The following is a 21,045-nucleotide window of genomic DNA, read 5'->3' on the forward strand; positions in this document are numbered from 1 at the left end:
GTAACCTTATGTTGAGAGCTCCAAAACAAGAGTTTGAGTGATTGAATGATTAACCGCTGGCTCATGCAAAACTATTATTGTACCATCAAGGCAGATAATAATAGTAATAACAGACACACTTGACGTGTATATAGACATATATACTTGTATGTACATAATGTTTATTTATATCTATCTTAGCTCAGCTTTGTTGTCCTTGTTTTCAGCTGTCTATTTCTATCTTCCTGTGAATTGTTCTTGTAACTATCTGTAATAATACACTGAGAGCAACTTAGAACCAGAGTAAAACTCCTTACATGTCCGCACATACTTGGCCAATGAAGCTGAATATATGGGGGAGAGACAATTCAACAATTTGACAGGACATGCACAGAATTTAGAAAAAATGCTGCAAAAACAGAAAATACAACTAAATAAAGAAAAATGCTGAAAATAGCCCAGACGACAACGGAAACTGTCCCCAGGGGACACTAAAAACTGATGTGCAGGCCAGGACACACTTTTTGTCCCACCGGAAAATCATTTTAGCTCATTTTCCAAACCCCTTATGGTTAGCTGACTTCAATAACTTAATCAGTCATAAACCATGGCAACAACAAGCATGTCCCAGCCGTGTGCATCACATTTTAGTGTCCCCTGGAAACAGTTTCTGTTGTCGTCTATGCTACTTGCAGCATTTCTGTATTTGGTTGACTTCAGTCTTGCAAACAGAACCTCTGGGTCTGAAAAGTGAAGCCAATGCTGAAGTGCCTTAAACTTGCATTATTTCAAATAGCCAGCAGGGGACGACTCCTCTGGTTGCAAAAAGAAGTCTGATTGTATAGAAGTCTATGAGAAAACTTGATTTATTACCTCAGTAAACTTTGTAAATATGAGTTTATAGTCTCAATCACTAGTTTCAAGTCTTCTTCAATACAGCATGATGTTCATTTAGTAAATTATGGTCCCATTTAGGGTCAAATAGACCATAAAGCAGGGTATGCTTTAGGGCGTGGCTATCTTGTGATTGACAGGTCGCTACCACGGCGTTGTCCGGTCTGGGAGTTGTCCGTGTTTTCGCTTTACAACTTTAACCCTTTCACAGTGTGTTTTCAGTTCATGAAAGTTAATTATAGCTTTTTGGTTGCCTAAAAATGTCTTATTCAGCATTCGGTTGTACTTAGCTCCACCCTCTCGTGTCACTTCTGGTCGCAAAAAAACAAAATGGCCAAAAACCAAGATGGCAACAGCCAAAATGCCGAACTCGAGGCTTCAAAACCGTATGGTGCCTTCAAATGGGGTCGTGTTTTCCGTATTCACTAGAAGGGTTCATATGAACGCCCCTCTCTTGTTGTATTCACAACACCGTGGGTGAAAAGTTTCTGAAAGCTCAGAGTTTAGGAGTTGTCACGTGTTTGTTGACGTTGCCAATAAATGGCGGAGGCCATGGACGTTCATATTTCGGTACATAATAAGTGAATATATTGTAATTTCATGCATGTAGGTCCTGTTTGTGCATGTGTGTGTATTTCGGGCCTGTGTGCACTATGTAATATGTAAAATATAACAGAGTGAAAAAATAAAATTTCCCCTTGGGGATTAATAAAGTGCCTTTCTTCTTCTTCTTCTTCTTCTTCTTCTTGAATGCCAAGCATATCGTTTACACGACTTCCCATGTTGTCAACACGAGCTCACGAGTTTCATTTGAAGGCACCAGTTGTCCGCAAACCAATGGGTGACGTCACGGTGACTACGTCCACTTTATATACAGTTATATGTGCTTGTAAAGAAAGTGCCTGAGCGTATTTACACAAGATGTTGAACAGTTCCTTTAAATAAAATGAATAAAAAATAAATCTCTTGTAAATTGCATTCCATTCAATAAAACAAAACTTTGCTGAAGTGGTGGTGGTGGTGGTGGTGGTGGCCCTGGTGGTGTCTTGTACCCCTCTTTAGTGCACCCCTGCTCATACCCAGAGCTCCTCAGTCTCCTCCTCCTCTCAGCCCCGCCCTGCAGGAGAGACTTGGTGGTGGAGAGAGAGAGAGAGAGAGGGACTCTGCAGACACACACACACATTTACACAGAGAGTCACACACACTGAGCTGTCCTCCTCCTCAGCCCTGTCTGTCTGTCTGTCTCTCTACTAACGGGACAAGTTTAACCCTCCAGGATATCTCTTCTTCTCCTCTTCTTCTCTCTCTCCTCCGTGTGAACATCTCGACCCGGACTGAGGTGAGTGCTCTACATTTAGTTGCCAGTTTTTTTGACTGAAACTAAACGAGAAGGGGGGTTTTTCTCAGTAGAGGAGGAAGAGGAGGAGAGGCATGTCCGACTCTCTTCTTGGAGCAGTTTTAGCTACAGCTAGCTCACTTTACCGCCTTTCTACCGGCACTAAACGCCTCAGTAACGTGAGATTAAACCGGTGAAAAGCGTCGTTTCCTGCTGCTGGTGAACTGAGCGACACGGTGTGAGATCAGCAGAGCAGCTCCTACATCCTCCTCCGGGATGTTGTTAGACCATTACACCGCTGTTACACTGTTACACACATGGCTTACTGCATGTCTGCACCACATATATACATATATACACTTTACCACTTGCACACAGTTTGAGAGCTGCAGGAATTCACTTTGTTGTGACTTTATTATAAGTCTACTGAAGTGAGGTCAGCTCACCAAGGCTGTGCTTTGTTATCTGAGGTTGCAGTGTCTAACAACTTTTGAATGGAAAATATGTGGAGACCTTCAGTTTTTGCCATATGTTCAACATGTTTTTAGCCTTCAGAAATAGATTTGTTGGAGGCTGCTAACTTGTATTTTCAATTAATTTTCTTTAGAAAATATCAGAAAATAGTGATTTATTAATAATAATAATAATAATAATAATAATAATAATTATTAATAAGTAATTTGCTTGTTTTGTCCAACCAGCTCTACAAAACTCAAACATATTCAATTTGCAATGACATAAAAACAGAAAATCATCACATTTTAGACGCTGGAACCAACTATTTGCTTAAAGGTTTGCAACTAACTACATTTCATTATGAATCTGCTGATTATTATTGATTGGTTGTTTGGTTTATAAAATGCTAGAAAACTGAAATATTGCTGTCACATTTTCCAGTCCAAGGTGACATATTCAATTAATTTGCTTTAGAGATAGTGGATGTTCACTATCAGAAGATAGTGAACATTTGCTTATTTTAATCCAATCAGCTCTACAAAACTCAAAAATATTCAATTTGCAATGACAAAAAAAAAAAAAATGTCATATTAAATCACTCTATTTCCTCATTCACAACATCTCTTACTAAAAGGCAGGAAAAGTGTATTCAATATAAGCTCTACACAAATATACTATGAACTGACAAAAAAACTGAAAATCACATTTTAGAAGCTGGAACCAACTATTTGCTTGAAGGTTTGCAACTAACGATACATTTCATTATCAATGAATCTGCTGATTATTTCTTGATTGGTTGTTTGGTCTATAAAATGCTAGAAAACTGAAAAATTGCTTTCACATTTTCCAGTCCAAGGTGACATATTCAAATGTCCATCAGTACAAAACAATGTTCACTTTACGATGATATAAAACAGAAAAGAGCGAGAACTCCTCGTATAAATGACGAAGATGATTAATTATCAAAGTGGTTGCTGTTTTATTTGCTGACAACAACCAATCATCACCACTATAAAACAGACACATTAAATATCTATGAGGTCCTTTTGTACCACGATGACATCAGACCATTCACAGGCTCTGTCTCTCGCTGTCACTGCCTCTTGTTCAACATGCTCACTTTGTTAGTGTCACTTTGTGCCAGATGTACACTTTGTTAAGGTAGCTGACTTCATACCTGCCTGTTTGCATTGGCCTTTTAAATGTTTGATGTGTGGAGAGACGTCATGTGTGCTCCTTTTCTCCTGCTGTTCCTCTCAGCATCTGCACCGGCTGTCAGCTCATGTTAGAAATGGGCCGGTAGAGAGTGAGACGGTGCAATCTGCCCTCATGCAGATACACTTTACTGTACATACAGCGTGTATCTGTGCATGCAAACATGCAAGTACCAGAAAATGAGCTGCAGGTGTACATCAGAGTCACGCATCCGGACTGTAATGTTTGATTCCACAAACCTTATATTGAATGCACACAAGGCTCAGGGCTGAATATCATGTGCATAGTTTAAGTGAAATTCTGACACTGAAAGAAGACGCGTAAAAGCAAGTCTCTTCAGCTTAAACTCTCAGGCTTTCTACACATTTTAAAAGTATTTAAAAAAAGGTAAGATGACAAGAAGCAATGGAGAAAGAGATGCAACAAAGGTTGGCTGGACTCAAAGCGGGGACATTGCTGTTCATGTTTGGCATCTTAATCACTAAGCTGTCCTGGCTCTCTACCATAGACTGTATAAAACATGGACATAGTCTCCGTGACGTCACCTATAGGTTATTGAAGCTCAAAGTGGGCTGCTCCGTCCGTCGTCATCTTGGCAGTGAGGACACAGCCAGTTGTCATGAACGGAGATATTAGCTATAGAGAACAAAACCGTTTTTTTGTACCAGGCTGTAAACATGATTATTTCTGTTATAAGTTTGAGCCTTTTAACGTGGGGGTCTCTGGGGATTGACTCGCTTTTGGAACCATTTGATGAACTGCAGTTTAGGGCTGCAACTAACGATTATTTTCAATGTCAATTAATCTGTTGATTATTTTCTCGATTAATCGATTAGTTGTTTGATCTATAAAATGTCAGAAAATGGTGAAAAATGTTGATCGGTTTTCCCAAAGCCCAAGATGAAGTCCTCAAATGTCTTGTTTTGTTTGTTCTTGTCTTGTAAAGAAACCAGAAAATATTCACATTTCAGACGCTGGAATCAGAGGATTAGACTTCTTTCTTTCTTAAGAAATTACTCCAATCGATTATCAAAATAACTTGTGTATGGATTTAATAATTGACAACTAATCGTTTAATCGATGCAGTTCTACTGCAGTTTTTGGCACTTCCGCATTGGCTTAATTTCTCAGCACCGGAGGTTGCTGCTTGCTCTCTACACATAATCAGCAGCAGTAGGAGCTGTGCTCATTGTAAGGTTGAGCTGCAGGGCACAGTGCACAGAGGCAAAGTGTAGTGTAGGTTTACGTCACCATGTGTGGTAGGCAGCAGAAAAGCACAGGGAAATAAACAACCCAAAACCTAACAAAGACAATTTTGGCGAGGAGGCAATTGACCTATTTAAGAGATGATGATTAAGAACCAGACATCAATTAGAGAGAAGAGTTATTCGTGTTTCTTGACACCAGCCTGATCTGCTTATATAGTCAGCTCTCATCTATGTTACTTTTTAAATAAAAGGTAACATCGTTTGCACATCGTCAACCTGATCATAGGTAGATAAGTATATAAAGATGGACAACATGGCAGCTCCCCAAAAGTGAAGCCAAACCGTCTCTATCGCCCCCTGGTGGCTGGCTGCAGGATCGGTCATAAATCCCGCCCCCTCCATGTTAGCGGATTGGAAATGAGCCAAACTAAAAAGTCAAAGTACACAATTTAAATACATTTTTCCCAAAGATGGTTTCTGTCAATTTAGGTAGTTCTTATCACGCTGATGTATGTTGAAGTGTTCATTTTTCTGATAAGTTTGGTTTGAATTAATTATTTGATGCTATGAAAAGGGGGTCAGACGTCATGATTGACAGCTGCTCTGAGTGAAGTAGTCGTGGAGCCGGAGGCTCGGGAAATGTACGAGAGAGGAGATGTAACTTTAACTTTCCATAACCGTCACGAGTCTGTGCTATAGAACATGTGTCAATTTGATCATAAATGTAGTTATAGAGAATTATGGTTAGTTGTTGTGTCTTTCTAGCCAAACGGCTACCGTGGTGCTAACGTAGAAGCTCGGTGACTCGTGCTAACAAGCTGTGTTTGGCTCGTCATTGGCTCAGGCGAGCGTGTGGGCGGAACCTCGGTACCGTGGTTTTAGCCCCCCTATCACTACTGCGCAGACTGTGGATATTATGGCTTTACTTTTGTACAGTGGGAGGAAGTAGAGACGCGTCATCCATCTATATAATACAGTCTATGGTTCGTTTCATACATTGCAAAACATATCACAAAAAAACAAACAAATACCACTATGATTTCTTGTCATTATTGTTTGTATCAAATGCACACATGACTACATTAGCAATGCCCTCCTTCACATTACAGCCAACAGTTCCTCTGGTATTTCAGACGATAAATCATTAGTCTGTATATGGCGTAATGTCAAAATTAGATTCCTCTGAGTGTCTGAGCGAGCCGTCTCTGGTCTCTGAGGAGCCTCACTGCTCTCCTTCAGTACTTCCTCTCCACTGATGAGCTGCCTCCATAATATATTCTCTGTAGTTTTGTAACCTAACTGATGTTTAATTATTCCGACACGGTGATTTGGCTGTTGCTCATAAAATATTGAAACAGAACAGCGGCCCAGGAGGCGCACTGAAAGACACCGGCTTCACTTTATCCTTAAATACAACTCGGGAGTGGAGCTAGGCTGTGACTGACATCAAAGCAAGTCAACACAGACCATCACATAAGATGTTTAATGACATTTTTGCTTAAATAAAGTACAATTTCCTCTTTCCCAGTCCTCACAGGAAGTCTCATGTTTGATTTGGAAAATCTGTTCGTTGACCTCCTGCTGCGTAAGACGTCTTCTCTGAGCCGTGCCTGAAACCAATGTGCTTGATCACTATCGAGAAGCGATTATACTAGATCAGCATTCTGATTACAGCTACCAACCAGGCGCTGTCTGCTAATCTGTGGTCTTAATACTGAGACAGGCAAATCTCAGGGCAGCTATCAAGGCTGCTTAGAGGCCTTTTAAGTCCACAGCACCGTCTCTTGATCATTCTGTAATCAAGTTTCTAAAAAATACACACCTGTTGACCTTGTCCCTCCCTGGATGTTGATCTGAATATGCAGGTTTGGCTTCAGGGTTAATACTTGTGTGTTAGTTGTTCAGATATGGCTTCACACACATTTCCTAAATAAGTTAAACCAGAAGAAAGCATTAGCATCTTCCCATATCTTGTGTTTCTCTCAGGTGTGTATTCATCTATTTGCACTGACAGGGTTGTGATCTGGTTCTAGTGTGAGACAAAATAGATAGAACCAGTGGGCATGTGAATTATACTAGTATTCTTCAGATTGTGTTTTTCAGCTGTTATGGGATCAGTGGATCCCCTGCTGATGCATGCTGGGATATCTCAACCCCTCTTGTGACCCCTCACTGAGAGGATAAAGCCTCAGGCATCATTGTTTTGTAGAGAAGAGATTAAGCATCATGTCATCCCAATCGATCAGCGCTGCGTTTGTTTGTGTGGCTCTTAATTTGCAGATGGTCACTGTCCAGTCAAAACCAGGTTCCTCCACTATTTCTTAGGAGCTCAGTCACACCAGTGTTTATTTATAACTGATCTGAAATACATATAAATTTAAAGATAATACAAAATATAAATATAAGTCAATATAAGACTGAAATCTTTTTTTTCAGTGGATTTGCTCACAAAAGGGAAGTCAGTTTCTGTGGTGCTTTTGTAAAGGTTCAACATTGGTGGATTTTAATGTGCAAATGTGAGGTGCTGACGTTTTACGAACTCCAAAAGCAACCCCCGACATGTGACCGAATCAAAACTTTCAAACAAATCTAGAGCCGCAACAATTAGCCGATTAATCCATTAGTTGATCGAAGAATCGGATCATTGGAATAATAATCTGCAACTGTTTTGATATTTGATGAATCGTTTGAGTTATTTTTAGGGCCATCAAAGTTAGCGTGATAACGCTTTAACGCAAATTAGTTTTAACGTCATTAATTTCTTTAACGCATTAACGCAATGGATCCTTTGGAGGTTGCAGCGCGCTCGGTTTTAAAGCCAGAGTGTAGTATCTTATGAAACTAGAAAAAGAAGGAATCCATTGGTACCAACCATGTCATACTAGCTTGTTGCAAAAGAGGTTTAATGACGCTCCAAACATCAGCTAAATTTAAGCGAGGAAAAACTGGCATGGCCATTTTCAAAGGAGTCCCTTGACCTCTGACCTCAAGATATGTGAATGAAGATGGGTCATAGTCAAGTCAGGACACTGACACACTGACAGCTGTTGTTGCCTGTTGGGTTTGAGTTTGCCATGTTATGATTTGAGCATATTGTTTTATGCTAAATGCAGTACCTGTGAGGGTTTCTGGACAATATTTGTCATTGTTTTGTGTTGTTAATTGATTTCCAATAATAAATATATACATACATTTCCATAAAGCAAACATATTTGCCCACTCCCATGTTGATAAGTGTATTAATTACTTGAAACATTTCCCTTTAAGGTGCATTTAGAACGTATACAAATGTGCGATTCATTTGCGATTAATCGCGATTAAATATTTTAATCGACTGACAGCCCTAGTTATTTTCATGCTGAATTATTAATAAGATTATTTGTTGGTTTGTTTGTTTGTCAGCAAGATTACAGAAAAACTACTGGCCCGATTTTCATTAAACTTGGTGGCCGAATGTAGCAAGGGCCAAGGAAGAACCCATTTTGGAGCGGATCCAAAACACAGGGCTGATATACTGTACAAATTACTTTTCACTGTCATTAACATTGCAATAAAGGGAATGGCCCGAGTGGCCTTCTAGTTTTCTTTCCTATTTCATATCATTATAAACTGAATATCTTTGGGTTTTGGGCTGTTGGTCGGACAAAACAAGACATTTGCATACGTCACCTTGGGTTTATTTTCTGACATTGTATATACCAAATGATTAATCGGGAATTAAAATGCTCATTAGTTGCCCTAATCAAATCTCTAAACCCACTGTGTTAGACTTAAAACAACCCTCATTACACATGACCCTTCTTACCTCCTCCATAACTCATTCCAACTCCTCCCATCAGGCCCAATGAATGAATAAATGAATACATTTTGCTCTGCCAGTTTCTGATGTGATCTGGCACACACAAAGCCTCATTATATCATCTCAAAAAATGCAACGTCAACAAGCCTAAAACAAGGCTGTTTTTCTTAGTTTATTTAAGGTTTACATTTTGGAGCAACCAGTGTGTTAAAACAAAAGTAAAACACATTGTCTTTATAGTCTTTTATGCATATTAAATGTACTTTATAACTCACTGAGTTTTTACATCCTTTTTCTGACCCTGTGCTGCATTTGTAGCTCATTGTGTGTTTCTGTATTAAAGCCCAACATCTCGTGCAGAATGTGTCTTTTAGAAGCAGACCGACCAATCAGAGTCAGTGAAGTGTGGTGAACAGGAAGTGAGCTCATAGAGTTTGTGGCCTGCACTCTGTGTACAGGAAGCCGTTTTGACCGAGGGGTTGCACATTGTGAAGGTTTTTCCCTCACATTGTTGTGGAAAGCACACGAGCAGCAAGCCTCTCTGGTCTAGTTTGAATTCAGCACATGATTGCTCATGTGTACATGAAATTCTTGAATTGGATTTTCTTCTTGGAGTGTCTTGGAAATCATGAAATTGTTTCTCCTCTTGTGAAAAGCAGTGCTTTCCAACAGTTCTTTATACAGTCTCTAAAAATATTCACTATTCATAAAGATTCATGCTTTCACTCTGCTCTCCTGATGAGCAAAATGCCTCTTAGATTAGACGAACACAGCTGTTGAACTTCAAAGACAAAAATCAGCCAACATTGGAAGTGTTATTGAAATTGTGTGTGCGCGCGTGCGTCCGTGCGTGTGCGTGTGTGTGCGCGTTTATGAATTCTGCCTCTGCTGTTTGAGATGGGGTCTTTAATGTCTGGTTTGCTCTGTCTTCTATCTCTGTCTGTCTGTGCTCTACAACCATTGGTCTAAAATTGACTGCTCACTCTGGTGCTTGGTTGTGCCTGGTAGAGCCAAGGCTGCAGTTGAGGGTTGTGTGTGTGTGTGTTTGTGCCTTTGGTGTTGATTCTTCTCTTTGTCGATTCTCTCTTCTCTTTCTCTTTATACTCTTCTTGGACGATGGCTCACTGTGCTTGAAAACCCTCAATACACAAACACACTTTCCTGCTCACACACACACGCCACACTCTGTTAACCACTAATGTTTCTCCCATTAAGGTTTTAAAGTTTTATAAAGTAGCGAGAACCGATGCTCTTTCCACTCTGATTTTTCAAAGTGCAGGATTCCTCTGAAGTGTGACCAGCTGGATCTCTTTAAGAAGTGATGAGCACAAGTTTGTCTGAAAGCTTTCTTTTAGGAATCCTCCAAAGAGACTGAGTGTTTTAAATGTATTAGTGTCTAGACATGATGCGGCTGGTGTCCAAACTGATCAGCACCAGTTGCAGCATTGACTTAAAGAAGAAGTGGGTAGATGTGGCCCTCTCTTGCACCAGCTCTGAAACAATGACATGGTCAGTTTTCTGCTGCTGAGGGTCAAAGTCCCTGCTGGGTTTTAGACCAGCTATCTAATTATCTCCACTAAGAAATTTAGTATACAGGAACAAGTGGGTTTTGATGTGGCTCTGCTCTTTTTTCTAAAAGGGGTTCTTAACATTGTGAATTAAGGCGTCTTAGTCTGGAGCCTTGAAACCCAGAATGTAATATGGCACTTAAATGCACTAAATGGGTTTAGTCTTGACAGATAATATTATTGCATGCAATTTAAGCAATAAAAATGTAGATTTTTCTAAAAAGGAAACCAATTAGTTGTTCCTTTTTATGTTCTCCTCTGTATGTTTACTATTGTTCCTTAATAAATCAAAAGATTTTTTTAATCTGATTAATCGATAGAACAATCGGTAGAATATTTTATTACTAAAGTAATCCATAGCTGCTGGCACCATTAAAATGTCCTGGTAGAATAGAAAATCAACGTCAATCTGGATCCCAATATCGACTGAGAACCAATGTTTATTTTTTTATTTCACCTTTATGTTGTTTCCATTATTTCCTTCAAACAACTCCCCAAATACTGTCTTCACACTATTTTTTTTTAATCTAAACTTGAGTATGATTGTCCCACCTCCCTCTAATCCTGCTATTTTTTTTACATTTATTTCCTGTTCTTCCAATCTGCGGTACGTTTGAATTATTCTAGGAAAATTGACAATAGTGCACGGCTAGTGGAGCGATGTGAGAATTACTGAGCGGAGCACAGAGAGAGAGAGAAAAAAAGAAGACTTCCACTGCCCTACTTGGAAGATAATATTGTGTGGCATCAAGATGGGCCAGCATGTTATTCTGTGCTCAGTGAAGCATTTTCTTGCAAACAGTGCTATAACTAATAACGTCATCATGATATATGCACATGAGTTTTTTTCCACTGGGATTGCATTCTGCTTGCACACTCACCGCACACTCATCTTACAGGAACTGATCTCTGACCACGTTCAGGTGTTCAGTTTCTTAGTGCACGAGATTGGAAAAATAGTGTTCATATATTAGGATTAACTGTCCCAGATTCAAACTAAACTAGCAGTGTGAACGTTATAACTGCATTAAATCAGAAATTCACAAACCTGAAGAAAGTAGTTTCTTCATCCAGTATAAGTTATCAAAGTGTTTGTTGCATGACTGCCACTTTTTTTATTCAACCGTCCTTTTTTTATGTAAACTGTGGCAGGAAGAACAGATTGTAGAGATCAACTGTACTCTCATCTATTTCGCCTGCCTTTGGCTTTATCTGAAACTAACAGATACAGACAGATCTTTGTTCTGCCGTGTAGTAAAATGAGAAATCAACATGTATAGCTCTCGTTCTGGCCATGCCCGCAGTTACTGGGACAGTGCAGGCTCGCTGCGCACCCATCTTGGTTTAGTAGTGGATTAGAAGTGACACTTACTGCAGGCTGGCTGAGTCTAAGCTCTGTTTACTCTGGCTGGGTCTTAGCCGGAGACTCAAACCATCATTAGGCAGCGAAATGACTCAACAGCGGGACAGAGCTTCAGACAGGCAAGAGCAAGAGAGAAGACTAAAGAGGGAAAACGAGTAGGAGGAACAATTTAGAAAAGAAACATAAAAAACTGGAGGGTATTCCTGAATTTGCGTGAGATAGAGTGAACTGGATGACTTCAGCGAGAGGGGTAGCTAGAACCTGGAGGCCAGGGCGTGCTTTGGTCAAACCCTTTTATAAATAAACAGACAGATTGGTCTAAAATAAACATGAATCGCTCGTGTCAGTGTGAAGCAGATGGATGAATAACCCCACCCAGGACCGGGACAGGACAGCAGGCCCTAAACATGGGCTGCTGCTGTTGAGCAGAGAGGCTGCAGGCCAAGTTTTTTCCTGCACTGATGTTGAGGCCTTTTTTATAAAAACCCTCTACGTAAGAAAATCTGCAGAAAAACAACCAGTTCAGACATTTGCCCAGTTCAAAATTGACTTGCAGTAAGAGTATCAGTGTTGTGTCTTGTCAGGAACGATTAAAAACTCTGACTGGAGGGTCTGACTGATCTCTTTTTAAAAGCTGTAAACATGGACGCTGTTCTGCTGATGTAACAGAACACAATAGGCTCATGGTGGGCAGGTGAAATAAAAGCCGTCCATTTATTAAAAAAAAAGGAAAAAAAAACATCTCAAGGAATAAAAGGAGCCATCACAGAATAACGGAGATGACAAGCAAATGGAGACTACAGACTCTCACATAACAACAAAGCTGAGTGAGAAGAATAAAATATTTTTTGGACATGGCAGGGCCTGGATCTTTACTGCAAAGTGCCTGCTGGTGAGAAGAGGAGAATTGTATTCCTTCAAAGTTAGCCTAATGGACTGTAAGACAGGAATACAGATGAGTCAAGATGAGAAGACCTAAGCTGCTTACACTCAGGGAACCTGCAACGTTTCTGTTAAATTATCCGAGGAAGAGTCTCACAATAGTTCAGGAGTTCAACCGTGGGTCTTCTACTGTAGATGGAAAAAGTCTGTGTCATGTCTTAATGTCTGAGTTGAATAGATTATGCAGTGCACGTGCAAGAGATGTAGCACCCTGTGAAGTTTTTCACCACTAAGCGCTATGAGGCCGTGTTTTATGAGAGGGTCCTCGTTTGGTTAGTATCATGTACATGTGAGCACACGGGGGACTATTCCTGCCGCTGGTTTCATGCTATTACAGTGATCGAAGAAGAGTAGTAAAGCGCCTGCAGAGGCAATGAAGAAGAAGACTAAGCTAGCAAACATGGATGTAACCCATGCATGATTTAAGATATAAAAAAAATGTTTGCGAATGTTTTATGAGGAAGGAAATGCATTTGGAGCTGCAATGAGTAGTTGATTAATTGATAAGTGGATTGGCAGAAATCGGCATTTTGGCTATTTTGATAATTTATTAATCGTTAAAAATGGCAACTATTCTCTGGTTCCAACTATTCCCTGGTTCCATGTCTGTATTTTTCGTATGCGTTTTTTAAATCCGTCATCCGATAAAAATCGCTACGCACAGAAACCTTGCACACTGAGTCCGATGTGTTTTATTATACCCCCGCGACAACGTAGTTAGGGACATATAGCGCTCCGCGTGTCCTTCCGTCCGTTAGCGTGTCACACTTTCGTTTCCGGAGCAGAACTCGGAAACTATTTAACTTCGGAACTTCAAATTTGGAATGATGGTTGACAGTGTGGTCTAGTTGTGCCTTTTGGGGGTTTGAAGTCCAGGGTGCCCAAAATGTTTGACATTTCTCCAAAAGTGCAAAAACCTTTGGCCCTAGGGGTCAAGCAGTGAGCAGGGGTATGTGAGCCATGCTCACTTTTGCTTTGTTACTCTATTGGTTGTGAAAATTCGTAATACAAGACAAAACTGAATTAATTGCGTGGGTGCTGTGCGATGGATAGCGCTAGTCCCAAACGGGGCTAATGAACGAATGACATTAGCAAGAAGCTATCGTTTAGCTGCCTAGAGCACAATCCGTCTAATCTTTCCTACTTCCTTTGTGTTACGAACATCCCTAATTATTCCAAGCTGTTCTGCAATCACCTGCCACAATCTCTTTTTAAATTCTGCATCTCTGTATTATTTTATTTCTTTATCATAAAATGCTTTGTGCTGGGAGACACAGTGAATGTTTATCAGACACCATTTTGGATGATGACGTTTGCTCGGACGGTTGCTCTGAGTGGTCAAATAACTTTTGTTATTTTTTGCTTTTGACGTATGCAAAAAAAAATGCAGAAAATTGACCCTGCTCCGAAAACTGTGGTAAACGTAATTGACACAACGTGAGGTTGTATTTATTTTATTATTTCAAAGGCCTTCAGTCTTTTATGATATAGAAGATTGCAAGGAAACTCCTCATGGAATCTTTTTTATCTTGCTTTCTCTCCTTCAAAACATCATGCAAGGAAACCGTCAATTTGTGCGTGCTTTGTCCGGGAATGTTGCCACTTTTCTCTCACCAGCGCTGTGGAAGAAGATTGCTGGTAATATCACTAGGTGTTGTTACAGCGCCTTGCATAAAAAAATTCAGCTCCTGTTTCCACATGAAGCAAAAATAAAACACATATAAGGTGCAAAAGAGGCTGAGAATCACCAACCACGTCACCAAACACTTCACATCTAGAAATAGTGAAAGGGATAAAGATAATCTGTTAGGTCATCTTGGGTTTGAGAGTCAATCTCACTCGCGGTCTTGTTTTCTCCTCTTTGTGATGAGGTTTAATCCTTTGAGTTTCTAGAACTGATTCTGACCTCAAGTCCTGTTTGAAGTACATCTGCTTTTGTTACGTTGCATTATAAAATACACGCACCGCTCAAAATAAAAGGCTTCAACAAGAAACCTCAGTCTACGCTAGCAAAGATAAACAAGAAGCTTACGAGGTGTACAGTGAGAGTGCTCTAAATCCTTCAGTTTACACACTGTCTGCTGGGTAATCTGAGGCTGCAGCCTCCCTCTGACCTGCTGCTGACACGCTGGTGGGCTTGAGCAGGGATGGAAAATGTCTCTGTATGTATGTGTCAGTTGGCATAGTCTTGTGTCTCTGCTACAAATAGAAGATCTAGTGGTAAAATGACTATTCAGTTAACTAATGATTATTTACAACTAAACTAAACAAAGAAAAGCGTGCAGATCTTAACCCTTTTGTGCTGTAATTTTAAGAGACCTTCGCTTACAATGTACAAACAAAATAGGAATTTGTCTTCACACAGGCAAATGGTGCCAAATTGGACCTTGATTGTTGCAGTTTTTGGACGCCGGTTGTCAAAACTTGTCCAAAATGTGTACAGTCTGTTGCTGCGCTTTGTTAACATGTCATGTGATTGGTTGGGCTTTCCATGTGTGGCTGTTTGGGTGCATGTCTACATCGGCCCTTCCTCACATAATTTCCATTTTGGGCAGATGGATTATTGTGAGGCGCATATGAATCAGCTTGAAGTGAGAAGTGGGGGGGGAAATGCATCCTCTGAATCCAATATGAATGCTCAAGAATGTACAGAGAGCATACTAAGTGTTGTTGTTGTTGTATTCCTCCTCATTGCACAGCTTCATTTTTATTCACACCGCACCAAAAACGATGTAGCAGATTGATGGCGTATCTCAGCAAGTTTCAATATTTGAGGGCAGAGCAGGTTTGCATATTAGTAAAAGTTTGTCCATCTAGATGTTGTTGCACAATTTAATTTAAAATGTTTGTTTATGAATATTTTTGCATATTTCTATTCTATTCTAATTAATTAATTTGACTCCTTTTTTAATTTATCCCACTACAAGAGTATTTTGTTCCTCCTTGATCCAGCTGCCATGTGACCATAATGTCTATTTAGTTAAGGTGCTGTATTGGACGCCTGCCTAAGTAATGATTGGTGACACCTGCAGGTGTCCTTTAGACAGGGCTGTCAAACATTCAGATGCATTATGGGACTTAATGAAAGTGGAGTGCCAAAGTGTCTTGGCTTGCTCAGGTTGTTAGGATGAAGTATATTTAGCATCATTTTTCTGTGTTCTGCTTAGATTTGCCCAATTGTCACCGATACCCAATCCAGCTATTTGAGTCAGTATCGGCACATCGGGTATCCTAAGAAAAGAGATTTATTTTAAATATATAAAAACATGCTGCAACAAACAAAGTGGAAAAATGTAATGACGTCAAACAAGTAACAGATTTAGTCTGTTCCAGTGTCATAGCAGATTCTTTAAATAATTAAGTAGTAGAGGTGAGAATCACCAGAGGCCCCACGATGCAATATTATCACGATACTTATGTCACAATACGATCTTATTGCGATTTTAGACATTTTAGTTAGTATTGCGATAAGATACACTCACCGGCCACTTTATTAGGTACAAGGAGTACCTAATAAAGTGTCCGGTGCTAGTACCGGGTGGTCTTCTGCTGCTGTAGCCCATCTGCTTCAAGGTTCGACGTGTTGTGCGTTCAGAGATGGTATTCTGCATACCTTGGTTGTAACGAGTGGTTATTGAGTTACTGTTGCCTTTCTATCATCTCCAACCACTCTGCCCATTCTCCTCTGACCTCTGACATCAACAAGGCATTTTCTTCCACACAACTGCCGCTCACTGGACATTTTCTCTTTTTCGGACCATTCTCTGTAAACCCTAGAGATGGTTGTGCGTGAAAATCCCAGTAGATTAGCAGTTTTTTAAATACTCAGACCAGCCCGTCTGGCACCAACAACCATGCCACATTGAAAGTCACTTAAATCCCCTTTCTTCCCCATTCTGATGCTCGGTTTGAACTTCAGCAAGTCGTCTTCACCACCTCTACATGCCTAAATGGATTGAGTTACTGCCATGTGATTGGCTGATTAGCTATTTGTGTTAACAAGCAATTGAACAGGTGTGCCTAATAAAGTGGCCGGTGAGTGTATATTGCAATATATTGCGATTTATTACCTTTTCTCAACTGCAAATTACGCAGTTTGTCAACATCTGTTTTATCTAATAACATAGAGTTTTTGCTCTTTTCATCTCAGAGTTTTTATTCACATGTCTTGAGGTCAGAGGTCAATGGACCCCTTTGAAAATGGCCATACTAGTTTTTCCTCGCCAAAATGTAGCGTAATTTTTGAGCTTTTTAGCGAGCTTCCCAACAAGAATGAGCTGCAACCTCTGAAAGACAGAATAGCGGCCAATCGGATTGTTAAGAGGTTAATAGTTTATATAATAAAAGATCAATAGTTACACGATAGTAGATACAATAATGCTGTATCGATTTTTTTTCCTTCACCCCTATTAAGTAGTATTATTGTAAGTTCTTTTGTCCAGCGTGGCTAAATACTGGATTGAAGGCAGTACAATGGTGGGACTGTTGGCCCTGGTGCAGCGTTGACCTGGCTGTGTCAGGCAGGACGAAGTACAATGAATTAGGTTAACAGGAATTATAATGTGGACTTTGCATGACCGTAGAGCCAGCAGGCTTGCAGTGATTAATATGTTGGTCAGTAGGCCCTGCAGGATCAGTCCTGACACACAAATTTAGATTTACTGCAAGATTGCTGTCATAGTATTTACTTCAAGTAAACAGCTTACGTGGACTTAAGCTAATGTCGTTTGTGTGCTTAAATGAGCTGAGTTGAGTTTATTCATGTGTATCAATGTGGAATAATTAATTACATTTGGGCACAAAAAGTAGAGTCACCTAAACAGTGTCAATGCTTCTAGGCTCAGCTGGGAATGCAGCTGGCCAGTTGTGGCATCCTGTAGCTCCCCAGCACCTTGCTTTTGTCGACATGCAGGCTGCCGTCTACCTCTGCCCTGGTTCGCTTCGACAGGGGAGTCAATGACCCAGAATCTAGTTGACCTGAGTGCTTTGAATCAAGGCTCCACTGGAGGAAATAAATTCTCTCCTCACCAGCGCGCCCAGCGCCAACTAGGACAAGTAATCCAGACAGAATAAAAACTGTCCTCTTAGACGACGCCGAGGGAGAGAGGGATGGAGGCGTGATAGACTAAGAAAGAAAGGGTGAGAGGAGCTGGATTGTTGACTGGATAGATGGAGAAGTGGTGCACTGTTGCAACAACAGCACGCTATTTGACATAAGACAAGTTATCTCATGGGACTCTGATCGGAGCAGTCCCATGGAAAGTAAATAACAAAGTTGTTAGAAAAACATGTTTTTGCATCCATTCTTGCTGCATTATATTTGCAGATTTTTTTCCACAGCATGTTCCTAAATCTGCGCACTGACTCCCTGCTGGGTTTGTCTACCAGGCGATTGGAATAATCCTAATATTTATAGCTGTTTGCGTGTTTACTTATTCTATGATCAGATAGTTCATGATTTAAATATTTTAGACTTTTACACATTTCATGAGGCACTGTGCTAGTTCTTGAAGACCATGTGATTCAGTCAAAAGCTCCAGAACAAACATTGTTTAGTCAGCTGCTGTTTTCAAGCTTAATTTGTACGAATGAATTAAACAAACCCGATAAACCGTGTTAATTATAAGGAGCTTTAGAGGTGTTTGGTTGGTAACTGTTTCTTGACTCAAAACATGCATACGGTATCTTATTTTAAGATCTGAGTCCTTGAGACCAAATGTGTGCGTGTGTTCAAGAAGCTCCACGGCTCACTGAAGCCTGCCCTGTTTTCTGTTTGTCTGTTTACGTACAGCAGCAGCTGCTACTCTGCTTTTTTCTTCCCACTCCTGTGCTGTCCTTTGCCACTGAATTAGAAGGATTCATTTTTACTCTATTTTGTTTCAAAAGGAAGCTGCTGCTGTCGCTGCAGAGGGAGCCGAGACAGATGTCCAACACAACATAGTGGGAGAGAGAATCAAATTAAAAAAACACATTTGTTAGAAATCTGAAATTGTCCGAAATAGTTAAAAAGTTGGTATTTTCATGAAATCCCCTTTTCTTCTGTGACAGAATTAAAGAAAAACGTGGTTTTAAACTTGGGAACGTGAGGCAGAAATTAATGAAAACTATGTAGGTGATTAGTTAAAGCAAAGCAACATAAAGCCTGATTAATATATCAACATGTAGAATACATAATAATGTATACTATAGCATCAAGACATTATGTAACTCATGGTTTTACATGACAGATATTGGAGGACACAGAAATGTATAATACTCATGATTAAAACATATACTCATTCCATCGCCCCGGGATGAATGTACTGATGCACATATATATATAAAAAAAAAGAAAACTCAATTAAAAAAAAAATAATATACTGTAAGCTGAGTACATAATTCAAAAGATATGCGATGAAATAAATGACACAGCATTGACAAGAATAGAAATATCAGCGTCTGATTGCCTGAGGAGAACTGTGAGTGTACAGCGACTACCTCTGTGTTAAAAGTGTAACAGTGTGTGTGTGTGTGTGTGTGTGTGTGTCCACACACAGACCTGCGTTCTGTCAGTTTGACTTCAGTGACTTTAGTCTGACACGGCCAGGGGTCTTGTTCCGGCTAATGGCTGCGGTTGTCAGAAAGGTCAGATGTCAAATCTCAGTGCAGCAGTCAGAACCAACTGCTTCCTGTTTTAATGGCCATGTGCTGTGTCATTAGCCTTTTGTGCTGCAGCGTCTCTTCAACACTGACTCAGGGCCCAAATTAATGGCTAGCGTATGAGCCGCTGTTACTGTCTGATCCTTCAACGATAACTCAGGTTTATTACAACTTGGGAGACCTGTAGCAACATTTCAGGTGCGCTCACTTTCGGTTTTACCTTCAGATAAAGTGGTTTAAATCAGTGGCTCTCAGCCAGACGTATTTCAGCCTTGTCAGATGAGCTCGAGATATATAATATACTATATTATATATATATATTATAAACTGTAAATTTAATAAAAGGGGATATTGTTACAATATTTTCTTCATACTAGAAGTGGATTTTGCCCCTTTTTTTGTAGGTTCTGTCAATTCTAGTGTTATGAGTGGCAAAAGTTGGATGCTAGATGTGACAATTTCTTTTAGCAAATCTATTTCTCCTACTCTGAATTCGCAGCACGTCATTTTAGGGTTTGTCCCTGGCTGGGGATCACTGGTTTTAGATTATCTGACTAAACGGTTGGCTTGTTTACAACCCGTCTGATCATCTGAACACCGTCGCTCTGTCTCTATATCTCAATAATTGATAAAATGATGGCCTTAACTAGAAAGGTAAGACCCAAGTTGAAATAAACCAGAATTATTGTTTAAATAAAAAGCAGTATTTGTCATCTTAGATCCACAGCTTTCATGGCAGCACACAACAAATAATCATATAGATCTGGTTCATGTAAAAAGTCACTGGCTTGGAAAATGAGTCCTGATCAGCCTGAGTAAAACACATTGGACGTTCAGATAATTTCTGTGCTTTAAGCACATTATCATGTGATAAATGCTACACATTGTCAAGCCTCTTCTGGTATGCAAAGACCGGGCTGTGCATTGATTTCTCTAATACCAGCTGACAGCTGTCTCATTTTCACCAGTGACAGACAGCATTGCTGAAAATTACTGCTCACGCAGTCTGATGTTATGGATTTGGTTTTGTCTCCGATGACCTTAACACTGTGGTAAGGCTCAATTATGAAATCAGAACAGGCTGTCACTTTGCAAAAAGCCTTTATGGTTCAGCTAAATCATGAAATGAGAAGAAGTCATTTCATTCCAAGAGGCTGTATCGCTCATTTTAAACACTAGCGCAGTTCCTGTTCAGAACGGGCTGAATACTTGGAACCGCTCATACAAACGACTTCACACTTAACACTGCGCTCCCCTTGGGTCCTCAGCAATACACCTGTAAATGAGGTAGTTATATCACACACCCAAGTCGCAGCTAATCGTGGTCAGAATCATCAGTGAAATACACTCAGCGGAGGTAATTTCCAAATAGACGTATTAGTCGTTTGCTTTGACATAACCACTGCTGTTATAAAGTGGAGCATGGATTTAATTAGCGGGGGTATTTTGCTGGCGGTTCCATTATTAGTGTTATAAGTTAGTAACTAGGGATGATGATAAGTAACCGGCATTAAGAATTTCTACCGATTCATGCTATCAGTTAAACAGTTAAAAGAAATAGTAAACTCAGAGGAGCGGCTTGTCACTCTATGGAGTTGCAGCATTTATTCACCGACAAATGAACTGTACACACACTGCACTGCTAT

The 21,045-nt window shown here is 40.1% G+C and overlaps 1 protein-coding gene across 2 annotated transcripts in view; it reads left to right on the forward strand.

Moving 5' to 3' along the window:
- Positions 1-2,037: 2,037 nt before the first annotated feature.
- The window catches only part of ppp1r16b (protein phosphatase 1, regulatory subunit 16B), a 108,387-nt gene continuing 89,379 nt past the window's right edge, over positions 2,038-21,045 (forward strand). For both annotated transcript variants that reach the window (XM_074642385.1, XM_074642393.1), the window contains exon 1: positions 2,038-2,212. The gene's annotated coding sequence lies outside the window, so the exon portion shown is untranslated. The remainder of the gene's footprint in view (positions 2,213-21,045) is intronic.

The sequence above is a fragment of the Sebastes fasciatus genome, chromosome 1 (assembly GCF_043250625.1).
Source record: "Sebastes fasciatus isolate fSebFas1 chromosome 1, fSebFas1.pri, whole genome shotgun sequence".
Lineage (NCBI taxonomy): Eukaryota > Metazoa > Chordata > Actinopteri > Perciformes > Sebastidae > Sebastes > Sebastes fasciatus.